This window comes from Strix uralensis, chromosome 3 (genome assembly GCF_047716275.1).
Source record: "Strix uralensis isolate ZFMK-TIS-50842 chromosome 3, bStrUra1, whole genome shotgun sequence".
NCBI classification, from domain to species: Eukaryota; Metazoa; Chordata; class Aves; order Strigiformes; family Strigidae; genus Strix; species Strix uralensis.
Genome location: NC_133974.1, coordinates 86,342,379 through 86,359,238, shown reverse-complemented (window position 1 = coordinate 86,359,238; position 16,860 = coordinate 86,342,379).

Genomic DNA, 16,860 nt, shown 5'->3' with positions numbered 1-16,860 from the left:
GGAAAAATTAGGGTTAATCTGAATCTTACAATAAATAATGTATCACTCATTACCCTTTAGGAAAAAGGGTGACTTTGGTTCAAAAACCTCATGTGTATTACACGTTTTGGTCTAAGGAAAACGCTATTATTTATAGTGCATTATGAAATAAAGGTAATACAGAAACTTTCAGGTGGCCAAGGAGGGATTTTTATGGCTCCAAGGCTTATTTGTAATAAATATTATTTATTGTCCCTGTAAAAAGTTCTTATACTATTACCATGCCTGATTTTTCTCAAAGATCAACATAACCATAAATATTTTCTGCATTTTAATATAAATTTAGGATGAAGTTCCTCCAAATGTAGATACTACATTGCTCTCTCAGCATCCTTAAACTCTCTGTCCCCCATCCCTAGATTCCTATTAAGCATGCACAGGACCTTTTCCATGGGACATTTTCCTCATTGCAGAGCGCTTTGGTGAGACAGAAATGTAGGAGTGTCACCAAAACAGGATGAAAGAACTTATCTACACCAATGTGATGTAGATAAGCAGACACTCCTTTATTAACGGCTGGGTGTGCAGGAGTCGTCTCACCAACAACGCACGCCTAACTCGTGTAACATGCTGATTATATAGGATGCAGTAATACATATTAATCAAGTTCTCATACATAAACATGTTAATTCCTGTAACTCATTTTCTTATTCCCACCTCTTTCCGGTCATACACGCTTGAGTCCTGAAACGAGTCAGGGGGCTGCTTTTGCGACCATCATGGACTACTAACCTAAAAGAAAGACCCTCCAATGCCCTTGACCCAAGGATTTTTGGCTCACATTGCGATTTTAACATGCTTCGAGGTCCTTTCACAGTGTAATTTTTAGTACACTTGATCTACAGGGTATAAATCGTCCTTACTGAACAGTCTAACAATGGTACCTCATCATGAATCTTATTTTTTGTATAGAAATCTAGTTAATGATTATCACTAGCCTACATGGCCCTAGCCTGGGACTTTAAAAAGGACTTTGTAGCAGCATAACTGGTTATATAATTACTCTAAATCATTCCTTATTTAAATCCAAATCAACAAAAATCATTAAAATCAGTTCAAATTAATAACAAATCATTAACAATCAGTAACAGGAGTATATTAAGGGAGGCAAGTCAGAGGATGGGCTGCAGTGTTTTGATCGGGCTACAGCAAATGCCCACACATAAAAGGAAACAGCAGTCCTGAAAAAGTCCTATATTCTGATTTCACCTTTGGTTGGGTTTCAACCACCTCCATTCCAGGAAGTTATGTACCAAAAGATTCTCCCAACTTTACACAAGGCAGGCTAGTTAAGAGTCTTTGTATTTAAAAAAATAAAAGAAAGTAGTAGTACATGTAGTTAAATGCTCACCTATGTTTCTAGAGACATAATTCCCTGTTTCAATTATATTTCTTTGTCCAGTGTAGGAAGAGAGTCCAGACTTCTCTCCTGTGCTATACCTCATATGATCAGCCTGCAGAATGATGGGAATGTATAGAGTTAAAATATGCTGGTCCAAATCCATTCCCTAAAAGCCCATTGGCAGAGGAGAAGATAATAGGGTAAATAGCTTCTCACCAGCTGGCAGATTTTTTTCTTGCTAACTGCATTCAAAACAATCTAGAATAAGGAAATTTATGTCTATGAATTGTATGGCTGTTCACAGCTCAAGGGCAGCTCTGCTATTAGCCATAACATAACAGTCAGAGCTTTCCATACATTAAACAACTTTTTTGCTCAGAGCACTCATAAAATCCAAATAACAGTGTCACAGCAGACCAACAAATCCATACCAAGACACCAAAAAACCACAATGACTAATAAAAGAGAGAGAACAAACCCCTCTAAATTAAGAAATTATGTAATCTCCTATCTATCTGACTCGCTGCTATCTTGGCAAGCTTGTATATTTCTTTCTGGTTAATTATTTGTACTTATGACCAGAAATTAGAAAAGCATGAGAATTATCTGGGAAAAGAGGCCTGCAAAGTGCCGGCTGAGTCACCATGCTTTGTCTTCCATAATCAAAAGGAATTATGTCATAGTTTTTAAGTCCATATAGGTCAAAAAGGATAGCCATTCCCCTCATGTACACACAAGCTACAAATCATCCACAGCATGAGAGTCAAGCCCTCAGTGACTGCAATGCACTAAAGGAAGAGAGATTCAGAGTCTGGAGTCAGGGCTGCTGCCAGCTGCAGGTTCACAAGTGGACAGCTCTTGAGGATGCAAAGTGAGATGAGGTATCATGTCCTCCACAGCACCATGCCTCTCCCAGACAGGAATTAAAAATAAATAAACCAGATAGATGAAAAGTTATGTGTTCCTGTGGACAGATAATTCCTGCTACCACTGATAGAGAATAGCAACCAATAATGGTCTTAAGTGGGGACAAGCACTTCAGCATTGCTGACAGGGTTGGATTTAGCATGAGCTATAGTCATTACCACCTAATCACATCAAGCTGCAGAGGAAAAGTTAAAAAAAAAACAAACAAACAAAAAAAAAATGCAAAATCCAGCACAGACATTCCTTGTTGCTGGAACACCCTGTTTCTCTCTTCCTCTTGCTATCCGCCTATATGGCACCTTGTACTGCAGAAATTTGAGGTACTGATTAGAAGTCAGGCATCTTTCAGGATCGGACACAGTTTGGGACGTATAAATGATTGCAGGAGGTAAACAGAAATGTAAAGTTAATATTCAAATCTGAAGGTGAGCTCCTGGGGACACAGTGCAAGGTGGGGAAGCAGAGGAAAACACATGCAATTCTCAGTACCCAGCTGGTGTCTCCTGGGTTTTCCTACAGTTGCTGGAGAGACCTCAGGTAACTCCAGGGGGCCACTGAAAGTATTCAGAGTTCCTACTTTGAATTTCTTCTCAATATTCTGGGATACCTGGAGAGATCAATCATGCCAGAGAGACTGCATTTTCTCCTGAACAAAAAGTAACCTGCTGCAACCTGAAGATCTCTGGTTATTCCACAGCCCCATAAGGCTGGAATGCCTCACCTTCATTTTGAGGAGCTCCTGCAATTCCCTGAAGTCAAGAATTGCTCCAGGAAGCAATCCTGCAGTATTATATCTACACTTATAGCATATGCTACACAAAACATTACAAGTTAGAAAATGGTTTATATTTCTTTGTTCTATGGTTTTCTGCATAAAGTCTGTGGGGATGCAAGTGGCTTAATTCTGAATGAGTGGAATGAAGTGAGGCCAAATATACTCCCACCCATTTTTGATGACTTGCTAAATCCAGTCCTTATTCATTATGTAGTCACAGCCTAAACTGAGGAGGACTGAGGAGGATTACAGATGGGGTGGCACCTGTTTGCTGAGTTCATACTGCAGAATATAATAACACTAACCACTGGTGTCTTAATGAATTCCCACTCATACCATGTTCTCATTCCCAGAACTTCCAAAACACCACACATGTAGCTCACCTGTAATTTTTGCAAAATCCCCTGAAAGATACACAACAAAAATATGCAAATAAGGCAGGCAATGCAATGACAGTACTGTCTGAAAACAAACAAATTAACATAGTCTTTGGTAAATCCTCTTACTTGGGCAAATCCTATTTTTCAGACAAAGAAAATGTCTCCTGGGTTTTTTTGAGCAAAGAACTATCTCTGAAAATGAAATGCCTCTGCAGGCATAAGAACAGGATTTCTTCTTAGTAATCATAGCTAAATTTATTAGAGCTTTTTCTCTTCTGCCACATGTGCCAGTATACTTCGTGGCTGTTGTGACAGCACCTGGGGGCTGCTCTCAAGCACATAAATTGCTTTTTCTTTCAACTCAACTGGGTCGTGATTTGCTTGAACAGAAAATTGTCCAGTTCGGAATAGAGGAAAGAAAAGAAAAAAGGAGACCCTTAGCAGACTCAGAGGAGGGTGAAGAGACGGTAGAGAAAAGGTCCTTTCTAATAATAAAACCCTGGGGAAAAAAACAGCAGTTGTTTTCCCCAGGTAAGATTGCTGCACACTCTTTCCATCTTGAGGCAAAGCCAAGGGGTTCTGCTTTCACCAGGTTTTCCTAAAGGCCTGAAATTGCATCAGGGACAGACGCAACCCAAGGTAAAACAGAGGACACACACAACCAGGGGACTACAGCTGTATTATTTGGTGCAGGACTAGGTGATGATCTGTGTCTAGGCTCCCATTTTAGTGTGATCTCCTGAGCAGAAATATGAGCACGTACATCCTGGAAAAGTACTAGCAGTAAGTGCCAGGTTCCCAGAAAGCACGGGACTTGCTCTGCCTTCACCAGCCTGATTAAGCCTGTGTCTGCATTGTCAGTTCTACCTGTGGTAGGCATTTGCCAGCACCTCTGCCATCAACAGCCAATCAAACAGGTAAAAAGAAATTAATCATTCTCAAGTAACCAGCTTTCCTCTCTTCTATCCAGGCAGCAATACAGGCAAAAACAGAGGATAAGGGTAGTAGGCAGTGATAGTGAGGAGGCTAAGTAAAGCTTAATTGCCATTTTCCTTCCCAGCTATTGAAAATATCCACATCCAAAGCCTCTAACACTTGGCAGAAACCTTTCAACCATGGATTTTATGATACACTTCCCAAGGACTTTTGCCCCTAAGTCAGTTTAGTCTTACACACACACACACACACACACACACACATAGAAAAGACATGTATATAAAAACATGTATGTAAAAGAAGTCAGGGCATGCTGTAGAAGTTATTGGAGGCTTTCTTCTATTTCTTGACCTATTTTACTCATATTTAATCTTTTTTGTTCACTCAGTCTTTGAAAATGCCTCAGTTTGGCAAAGACATACCATCATACCAGCAACACAATACAGCCTTGCACTTTCTGCAGATTTCGCTATAATCTTAAATGTCTGAAGACTTAAGCACCCTGTTTAAAAATGAACCCTTATCAGGTGAAGAATTGCACAAGGAAGTAGTCTGTACACTTTGGTCCTGCCTGAGGATGTTTATTCCATATTCTTGAGCTCATTTTGGACTCGGGGAGACTTTAGTGCCGGTTCATGTGACATCTGCTTGTGTCAGTGACAGGTAAAAGGCTGCATCACTGTACAGATCTCTCTCCCTTACTGATGACTCTCACTGCAATCCTTTGGTTTGATACAAATAACATTGCTTCTAAATTGTTATCAAAATCCTATATGAAAACAGACAAAAGAGAAAGTAAGTTGGAAAAATACAGAGCTGCTTGGTTCCCAAAAAAACTCTTCTGGAAGCTGTTTTTTAAGAAAGATCTGAACTAAGACTTGAAATTAAAAAAACTCCAAAATCCTCCACAGATCCAACCTATGAAACTTTGTTTAGAAGAAATTAAAACAAGTTGTAACAGTTCTGCCATCTTTCTTGATGCTATAGATCTGAAGGTAAAAAACTGTTATCTTTCTTGCTTCATTACAGAAAAATGTTACACTAAGCCTTCACCAAATTAGTTGTAGATCACAAGAACTAATAGTATAAGATGTAGGTGAGGCACCAAGTGGTCTAATCTGAAGTTCAGCTAGACCAGATATCAGACCTACACTCTTTGCCCTTTAAACTCATAAAAATAAGACTATAAAAAGAAAAAATACATGTATCACTTTTACAGAAGATATAAGAGGATCTAAAATAATCATATTTATAGAAGAAAATTACTGTTGATGAAAAATAAAAATAAATACTACTACAAAGAGAAATGTGGTAGGAAAAAGGTGGTTTGTGTGTGGAAGATCATTATAGGTGTAATAGGTGCTATAATAGAAGATATAAAATTAGTAGGAACTTATTTGGACAGATTAATGTAAAATATACCAGACTGACTGCATGTTCAAAATATCATGGTGGATCAGACCATGACAAAGCCAGAGTATGTGTTCAAGTAGTGATAGAGAGCTGCAGTGACTGGAAGGAGAGGATGAGAAAAGGCAGAGACCTGGCAGGGCAGGAGCTGGCAGCCAGTCAACAAGTGCTGCTGGCAGAGAAGGCATTTGCATGCAGGGCAGGTAATTGGCATTCGCAAGACACTGAGGGACAAATCCATCATAAATTTTTCTTTGCATTGTTTTGGATGACTTCTTTGCAATATTTGCTTTTCCTTTACAAAGCTTTTGGGACTTGATCATTTCTTCTTAGTGGTTATGAGTGAAATATTTCTCCCATGAGCAATATGTTTCTAAACTTGGTTAATTATATTTTTTCTTGTTTCACATGGTGCATACTGAGGATGAGAAATGACAGAAGACATGCTGCCTTTAAAAGGAAAGCAGAAAAAAGAGAGAAAGGAAAGATGGTGCAAAAAGAAAAGAGAGTCGGTTAACGTCATTGTCAGCAGTGAAAAAGAATGGCACCTAGAAAATTTATTTATATCGATTGTATAAGGGTCTAAATTTTCTGCAGTATTTTCAAATAAACAGTACCCAAGTTTTGGTGAGAAACTCATACTTAAAAAGCTATTTCATCTTAAGTTGTAAAAATGCCCAGAAGGGAGCATACATTTTATGAAATATATATGGAAGAGCCTTTCAATTTTTAAGTCAAAGAGAACGGTTCTCAGAATCTCCCAGTAGTGAGGTCAGTGTAGCATTAGCTATTTCAGTACAGTCAAACTTTGAAAGCAGGATAAAAATGCCTTAGAATAGACAGTAATGCAATTTAATCCAGGTAAAATTCTCTGCACAGAACATAAATATTTTGTTTTCTTTATGTTCTTTATCATTGCAATCAAACATTACATTAGTAACAAATAATTTAATTTATTATGTTAAATTTTCAGTTTTATTTTGGCTATCTGGGAAATAACATTTTATTTATCCTAGTTTAGAAACTATACTCAAAAGAGAGGAAGAAAGAATTTTAACTTTGATGTTATTTTTCACAGCCCCATTCTTTTTGCCTCATATATCATGCTCTCTTTTCTTCATGTCCTCTGAAGATTTGCTGAAGTCCAGAGATCTCTTACTTTAATTAATATTTTTATTCCCACATGTAATAAACCTGTAAATTGAACTGAACCAGATTTTTTGACAAAGATTTCATTCACAGTTCATAAATAAATTTAGTGGTAGCATTTTGACTTAAGTTAATCTTCTTGTCTACACAACAATTATTTTGCTTAGCATGGTCAAGTCTAACCTAAATTAGCTAATTTAAATGAAAGTGGAAAAATAAAATATTTACCTATTTTGTTCAGGTTAATAGATTCATGTTTATTGGAAAGAAAGCTTACAAATACCTAAAAAGCTTAAACATGAATGGCGAGGCTGGAGTGTATCTACTTTAAAGTAGTGAGATTTTTGTAGGAAAACCTAATTACAAACTAATGTCTTTATACAGCCCTAGTGAGAGAGTTCAATGCAATACAAGGGGTTTTACTGTCAATGAAGACAGAAAGTTAACAAATCTGGACTGTGCAGTATTCCTGCTAACAAGTACTAGCAAGTTGTCACAGTCTTTCACACAATTTGCTTGACCAGTTCACATAAAAAAGGGCAAACACTAGTGGTTAAAGGAGGGATTCAGGCCTGCATGCAGGAGGAATGTTTTCTGGCTTTCAGTTGAAGAAAAACCTGTATGATGTATCTGATTAATCATGTGTTTCCCATATAACCTATTCTTTCTTCTCATTAAGTCCTCTGACATGTCAGTGAAAGCTGTGAAACAGCATTTACCACCTGGTCTTTTTTTTCTGGAAATCAAAACCACTAAATCCACAATTAATCCATGTAGTTAACTTCTATGCAATAAGTAAACAGTATTATACACCTTCTGAGTGATGCTGTAAATAACGGAGCTAGTCTTGCATGAGGAATTCTTTCTTTAAGCAGGAAATCCTTAATATATATAAAAAAGTCTCATTCCTCAGGCAAATTATCTACTGCCTTTGCCAAGTCTGCGGCATTTGACTTCAGTGCCTACCCTTGTTTTATTAGCATGCCAAGTTATACTACATCCATAACATCCTCTTCCTTTTCCTTCAGGAAACATGTGGAATATGAAAAAAAATTACATATTATCAAAAACTATCTTAAGGAAAAGGAAAAGAATAAAAATTCAAGGAATAAATTGCAAATAAGAGCTTCCAGCAGGAAAAAAGAAGTGTTCTGTCTATCAGCAATTTAAAGAGAAGCCAAATTACCACTATCCTTTCCCAGACAATACTCAGTTTGAACAGAAATCCATACAGTAATATAAATTGTATTTCCAGGTGGTCATGCAGGAAATTCTAATTGTTTTTTAATATAAAGAAGGTTATTTGGGGAACAGAAACCAAACCCACAATATTTTAGGAACATTTATCTTTGTAACAATGCCAAAAACCAGTATTTGCACTTTTCTGTTTGAGATCTCTAAGAACATATGGGGCACTTACCATTCACCCCAAGGATTCCCCAGAATCTAACAGCTGCCAGGCTGTTTAAATAACAGAAAGTTTCCTTCTTGCATGTGTTTTTCTTTTGCAACGTCACTGCTACTTGACACATCTGGCCAATGTCAAAGATTTCTCTTTCTGATATCCCTTGAAGAACAGCCATCTGTGATGCAATATGTAAAGTATCTATAAAATGACCAAACTTCATTAAAGAAGAATGAAAAAGGATTTTGTGATGTGCGCATACATTTACCAACACAGGGAACAGGATACACACCAGCTTATTCAAGGGAAATGGTAAAAATGCAGGGCAGAAGAAAAAGAGAGAAGCTAAACAGAATATCATTAGAACTTAGAAAAGTTGAAGTTGTCAATAACATCTAAGCAAAATGTCAGCCTACCCTTCACCAGCTTTCCATGGCTTCCAGGTCAGATGAGCTGCTCCAGTGGGTGGCTGCTCTAGTTTAAGGGCTGCTCCTAAATGCTTCAGTGGGAACTATGGTACGGCACCGTGTGAAATAAGTCAGGGGTTACTTCCTTGTCACCATCACATTGGATATGTCAGCATTAAGTGCATTTCAGTCTGTTCCCACCTAATTCTGTGAAAATGAGCTGAGTTTGAAAAAGAAAGTGTTTAAACTATGTGTATTATTCTCAGAGACCCCAAATATCTTAAACTGGTTCATCTCTATAGTACATTTGACTTCCTTTTCAATCTTCAGTGAATTATTTCTTGACCACAGGAGGATTCAGCACTTTTGAAAATCTTATGGCTAATGGTTAGTTTTGGGTATTCTAGCAAAAATATTGTGCAAGCTGTCCTTGTGAAATTACCTATATTTATAACAAGGGAAGACATACCATTCTGTCAATGCCAGTTTGTCCCACTCTTTGAGGACAAAATATACTATGATAATTGTTTACATAAAATGTTGACTGCATTGCAGCCAGAATTATTAAACCTCTGTTCCATGGTTGAGAACAGAAAGATAAATTCTAATCTGGGATATTCATCCCAGACCAGTCATTGATTCCATTCATAAATGTAGGTGCTATTGCTGGTTTTCTAAATGATCTATCAAATGGCATGGAGCACCTTCAAGTGTGACACTTTCCCGCAGGGAGTTACAGCAGCCCTGCAGCCCAGTAATGCAGCAGAGCCAGGGCTGGTGCCTCAGGCTCTGCACGGGGTTTGCCGGCTCAGCCTGCACCACCTGAGGCCCGCCTGAAGCTTTGCTGCTGTTGGGCTGAGCTGTAAAAGCCATTCTTCCTATGACAATAACACCTAAAATACTCACCGTATACAGTACAGTCAGAATGACCTGGACTTCCAGAGCAATGAAGTAAAAGCATGTTAGAACACACATTAAAATGACCCCAAGCAGATCCTAGAGTGAAGACGAGGAAGCCATCGACTTCAACACCATCTTCATCTCAGCAAAGGGCCTAGGATACTGTCCTGACCACCACAGATACCAATGCCTCACCATAGTCCTCCAAACACACTCTATCATCAACTTTAGAACACAGAGGGGTGGTGGAAAGAGGAATATAACACCAGGAAAAGGGTTAGATACCAGGAAATATACATAACTATTTTAACTTAATTTTTATTGTTGAGACCTTTTCTGTGCAGTAATATTCATATCTTTTTTTTCTTTCTTTCTCTTAGATCTGCATTAGCAATAGTTATTTTATTAGAATGTTAAGGTTTCAGTTATACAAATTCCTAGCTTTCTATGTAAGATTTTTTTTTTTTTTACCTGAGCAAGACTTTGAGTGTAAAAGCAAGCAAAAGAGACTTTCCAACTCAAATAAACATTAACTAAAATTAGCAACATGCACTTTGTTACATCTATTGACTTGGGTAACCTGTTGTGATCCATAAAGTTGTATTAAACAACTGTTTTCAACACAGACATCAGTCTGAACCACAAACTTATTTCCAGATTATTTCAACCTCATATTACAAAAAAATCTCAAACTGAAATATAGATCTGAATCAACTGGCTCAAAGAAATGCAGATGTGTTGTGTGACTCAGCCAGCCCCAAACCTTCACTCCAGCTATATAAAGTCATCATTTATGAGCTTCTGGATAGTAACACCAAGCATAGCAAGTATGGCTATACCGTGCTTAATAAAAAGACTGAAACACATGATGAATTGGTAAAATTATTACTATAGTTAAGCAGTATATTGGCATGAAAAATCACAATGCTTTTAACCTGCAGAATATTAGAAAATGTAAAATTTGCATTCATAGGCATTAGATAATCTCAAATAAAATCCACTTTCTCTGGCAGACCAACCTTGCTCTGAAGTGAACATAAACTGTGAACTTTCCGCATCACCTTTTCAATCTCTTTCAGATAAATCCTGAATTTTGTTTACATACCATAATTGAATGGAAGACAAGTCCCTTTCTCATATCAAAGCACGTATCTCCTGGAAACAATCAATGAGCAATCAATTGCAAAAATTAGTGTTAGTTCATCTGTTACTTGACATGACTTCTTACACAAACCCATTGACCAACACACAGCACTTGAGATCAATACAATCTTTTCTCTTCCTCTTTCTGTAATTCCCAAGAGTGCCTAGCAAGGACAGATTCCCATAGAAATTGGCTAATAAAATAGCAGGCAGGATGCAGTTGCATTCTTTCTTAACAATAATCTTTAGGAAAACAAATCTTTCAGCAGGGAAGCCTTAAAATACAAATCCTCTTACTGCAAAGGAAAACCTCAAGGTCTCCTCTTCCAGCAAAGGTCACACTCACTTGCTATTCAAGCAATGGCAGTCAGGATTTGTCCTGCTGATCTGAGCTTAAGCCAGACATGACATTAAAAATGCCTGCCTGGCCCAAAATCAAACCCTGGAAATTTACTCCTGGAGACCCTTGACATCCTGCTTTGTTGCAGTCACCAGTTTCCAAAAAACATGACAACACACACAAATTATGGCACCTACCAGCTGTCTAGAACATCATATCTGATTATTTTACCTGCCTCAAGACAGGGCACTGGCAGACACCTGCCAGCAGGTCAGTGGGCCTGGCCGAGGGCTGCACGCCCCATGCACACCCAGAGACCTCACTGATGGCCCTGCACCCACACCTGCACCTCTGCTCCCTCTCAAGCAAGATGAGAGACCCCTCTGACCCTCTCCCTTCAACTACATAATCTTTCATCAAAAAAAGGGGACTGCACAGCCCCCAACAGCCAACTCTGATCACCTTCCAGTTCCAGAAACAGTTCATCAAACATAGAGGTGAAAATTCTGAGGATGGAAAGCTGGCAGCAGCAAAGACATATAGCAGGTCAAAAAATGATCCTGTCTGTCTGGGAGTGAAACCAGCAGAGGACAATTCCTCTGTCCGTGTCATGTTACAATGGCACAGGATAATTATTTAGCAGCAGATTAGGCATTTTACAGTAATATCATGATTTATAGCTATTTTAATGTGCTTAAAATAACCATTAAACTGGCACAAAGTTTATAGTTAAGTGTAGTGGTATAAACTCCACTGAAGGCACTTTTGTTTGAACATGCGGGCAAATGTTCACTCTGTGGGGTCTGTTTAGCTGTGAGCTCCAGTTATGAGCTGGGAGTTTAACTACTTGAGAGTTTCCAAGAGTGCAGATCTTGAAGAAGTAATAATTATGCTGTAAAGAGCAATGATACCCCCATAAGAGTGGGGAACACATGATAAAGAAACACGGGGGGAAAAAAACAGTGCCTCAGATCCTTTCTTAGCAAGAAAGAGCACAGTTACATTGATTTCTGTAATTTCTTTTGTTTAGCTATAGCCATTTACATCACCTTGAGAAGCTGTCAATATAATTAACACCTCTTAATTTCTTAAAGGCTGATTGATTTTCATGTAGTTTGTAAGTACTGAGCACTGCAGAAGCCAAAGCTGCTCACTGTGGTGTCTGACCTTAGATCTGTTTTCAGGCCTTATTGTATTAAAGATCACAATGCATCCATCTAAAAACCCGTCAATCCTAACACCAGCGGTGTTAGCAGTCACAACAGTATACCACAAAATAATACCCACTCATTATAGGTAGACTGGTGATTTTCTGTTAATGTCATTGTACATAGGCTTTTGAAGAGAAACTCCATAGAAGCAGCAACATTTTTAGAGCAGGAGGACTGTAGATTGATGGAGCTGTGTGAAGTACATGGAAAAAAAGGAATACCTATAATGTTATAAACAGGAAGATAAATGCTCACTGGACTGTCTGACTATTAAGATTTACAAAGACAATTAAGCATCTTCATATCTAAAAAAGCAGCCAACTCGGATGTGTGACTCCAGATGATTTTCAGTACCTTTTAATTATCTCTATAACACTAATTCCATAATACACAGTTTAAAGTATTTAGAAAATTCTGAATGAGGGGGTTTATTGAATATAGGTTATGTCATTCTTTTATAATTTTATGATTCATTTTTCTTCTTACATCTAGGATAATTACAATACAAACACTCTTGTTATATTTATCCTGTGATAAGATTCCCAAAACATTTCTTATAGATGGTGATTCTGTCTATGTGAGAGACACCACAAACACAGAAAGTCGTTTGATAATCCCTTGATCTATAACATTATCATTATGGCAGCTTTCAACTGCACTCAAATTATAAGTGAATATTTTTAAAGAGAAAAATAAAACTCATAGGAGACATTTGTCTTCAAAGATTTGTAACAGCTTATTAAAATATCTTATGTGTCCCACTAGTCATTAACAATGAGCATGCATTAAAAATCTTGATGAGAAAGAAACTGTACAAAGGGCATCCATGATGATGATTAAATATGCTCAGCCCAAACCATTGGAATTCATTTCAGAAGCTTAAATGACAGACAATTCAATGCTGTGAGGAATAAAAGATGGGAATAACCTGATCTGTAATCTGATTTTAAGATGAAAATAAAAGGTTCTGTGGTAAACCAAACTGCGTTTTTTGCCAGGCAGTGTCCCAAGCCTTCCACACCAGAACTTTCTGTTTCTCAGCCAGTGGTAAGAAAATAAAACATTCAGACCCCGCAATACATTTAATTTCAAATGGACTGGTGATTAACAAGTGAAATACATACACAAACCAGCCCAAATGGGCACCACTCTTATTACAGTATTAACTGTTTCCCCATTCCAATTTATTATACCAAATGAGAATTTATTGATCTTCAAGAGCTGATTAACATGTGAACAAATCAAATGAGTTAATTAACCCAAACACTCACAATTTCCAGATTGCAGTCTCTAGTCTAGCTAGAACTAAATTTTCTGAGCAGAGACTTGTTAACGACAGATTATCTATAAATAAAATCACAAGTTTAAATAAAAGAGAGGTTTCCCCAAAGTACAAATTTGTAAAAAATTTGAAATCCAAATGCCACATCCACAAATGTTGAATATGATCAGTATCTTGCAATTCTGGCATTCACCCAGTATTTTTTGTTATTTAAACAAAACAGGCATCTTAATTAACCTATTTCTGGTTTCCCTAGCACAAAGTGAACCTTGGGGATTATAAAATGGGAACATAGTGCACACCAACATAGAAACATACTGATGGCTATTTAAGAGATTGCAGAATCTGGCACAAGACTGTTCCCAGAAATACAGGTTTAAAAAGACCTATGCCTCTGATAGGAATCAGCAGAAACCCAGCCAAGCTCTCCTAGTCCCACCATGTGTAGGGGAGGAAAGTAATGCTCTCAGCTCCAAATAGAACAGGGATTACCAGAAAATGTGCTCTCCTTTTGGCATACAGACCCACACTCAGTTACCGTCACTGTCATTTCTCTCTCTCTCAACCTGCACAAGTCCTACTGAGCAGTAGAGGCATTTGACATAAGGTCACTCTCTGCTATCTTTCCAATGCAATACTATTTTTGTTACCTTGTTTTTTTATCTTAAGAAAAGGTTTCTCTACACTCTATGAAAGATAGAAGAATACTCTGAAATAGGCAGTCAGGGACAAGTTGTGTTGCTCATATCAGGCTTTCCAAAGAGCACAGTGCTGGATATCAAAGAGCACTGTGAGCATAATTATGTTTTTAATCAACCAAAATTTGAATGTTTTTCAGTTACCTGTAAAAGAAACAAAATTGATGGTTTTGTTTTAACCTTTAAAAATAATTAATTCACAAATGTAAAATGTCCATTTCAAATCAAACATTTGAAACCTTATGTAGCTTCAAAATTGGAACATTTCATCCAGGTTTCTTCCCCTCTGCCTACACCCAAAGACTTGGTAAAGTGAACCCCAGCTCACTAAATCCAAGTGTGTGTTTCTTTATTAGGAAAGTGCCACCTTCGCTTAGTGCCACTGCCAATTTCCTTGGAAATCTGGTTTTAAATGTCACATAAGGAGCTACTGAATGCCAAGCTCCACAGTGTGGGCTGAGCAGCTGAGAATCATCGTCCCCCGTGCACACAGAGGTGTCTGTCTATCATATGTCTGTTTTCATCCAAACCTCCTGGTTCCCTGCCTCTCCCTCTCTTGAGCCTTATTAGCAGAACTTTTAGATCAGCTTCAGCATTACCTACCAGCCAAGTTTCTGTACATGTTTTTTTTCCTCCTTCAGTCTGTCAAAAAAGGGAGGCAACACTGAGAACTTCTGGACTGATTTGAATATTCAAATCCATCGTGCTTGGAGGAGCTTAAAAGTAGGCAAAAATAGTTAACTTTGTCTGCTTTACATCTATCATTAAAAACAGTGGGGCAGATCCTAAGAGAATAATGTGGAAAACAACAGTATTAGTCTGATTTAAACAACTAAGGGAGAAAACTTAACTGAGAGGAGAAGAAAAAAACAACAGAATTAACAAAGTTTCTTTTTGTCAATAGTTATTCAAAACAGCATTTAGCCATTTAGGTAGAACAGTAGAAGAAAGCTTTTATGCATGCATTAACTCCTTTGGATAACTAATTAGCTTCATTTTTCACAGCTAGCCTTCTAACACCTTTAGTAAACACTCAGACAAAAGTTGGATGTCATGCAAGCACTGTATTTCCATACCAAAAGCCACCCATGATCTTTCCTTTCCAGACCTCACGGATTTCCATAAATCATATAAAGGGCATAAGATTACCGTCAGGTTTTAATTATCCAAGGAGGTAGCCAGCTGTGAAAACTGGGAAATAATACTTCTGAACTGGGTTCTCCACAGAGGAGTAAGTGCTGTCATGCAGCACCAGTGGTGAGTGCCACTAATGGGATGGGTGGTGGGAGCCCAGGTTTTGCACACCTTGCCATGTGAAGCCTGTGGTGAGGAGGTTTGGGGGTCATTGTTGCTCAACTAAGTGCCTGAGTCCAATTAGACATTTTTCAGTAACAGGGAGATAGACAGGTGGAATTAATTGATTTAACTTTAAAACCACCCCTCTGTGGTTTTTTATGTCTGGTATTTGCATACGTCCTTTCTTCCAGTGATACACAAATGGATGGAGCTGGCACACTGTGTGAAAGGCAGAAGACTGAAAAAAATCACGTGTAACTTTTCTGAAAGTTTTTAAATATTGCCAGATTTGAAAGAAAGGAAAAACTGAACATGGCTTAATAAGCACCAGGATGACAAAGCTATATCAACTAGCAAGTCTTGCAGCCCAGTAAGAGAAGATCTAGAGGCAGACAGAAGACAGTGTCAAATTTCCAAGATCCTGTTGTCCATTCTTCACACATTTCTGGGGCAAGGGGATTACTTCAAATTAGATTTAGTCTGCCTCTGTTGACTGAATGCCCATTAATGGGGCACTTCTAGTTTAGTTCAATCAAAACAAAAAACTCATTTTCAGGCTTTGAAAACATTCCTTGATGTGAGCCAAAATACCATAAATAAGAGAAAACATAGAATTTTGTCAAAAGTGCATTTTTGATCCAAACTAAAATGTTTATGTAGCACCACTGAAACTATTCTAAGTTTTGCTACTAAATAAAAATGGATGTGAATTACCAAACATAAAACTAACTTCAGTTTCTGCTTACATCACCTCTGTTATCTTGCCTTATGACAGAAAACCATTATCAAACTTCAGCCATTACCTACTTTTCTGGTAAAAGAATCCTTCCAAACTGTAATGGGGGGGTCACTGGGATAGTAGTACCTGATCGGGCTTCTTTCAACCTCGTGGCTATTTTCTAGTAATACTTTAATCACTTTCCCATAAAACTTTTACTTTTTAAATGTATTAGCAGGTCAGAGGTACAGCAGCTCTAAACTGGCATTGCTTCACTGAATCAAAGCCAGATAAGAAGCTTGTCCAATACCACCAGAGGATGTCGCTCAAGGAGTCTACCTACTCCCCAGTGTGGTATTGGGTATCATTAAATATTTAAGTATTTCTGTTAGAAATGAATGGTAATGCAGTGGGGAATTATTTCATAGGTATAGGAAGAGTTGATTTATTGTATCCCTGTTGCAGGACATTAATAGCCGTTATCAAACCATGATGCACTCTG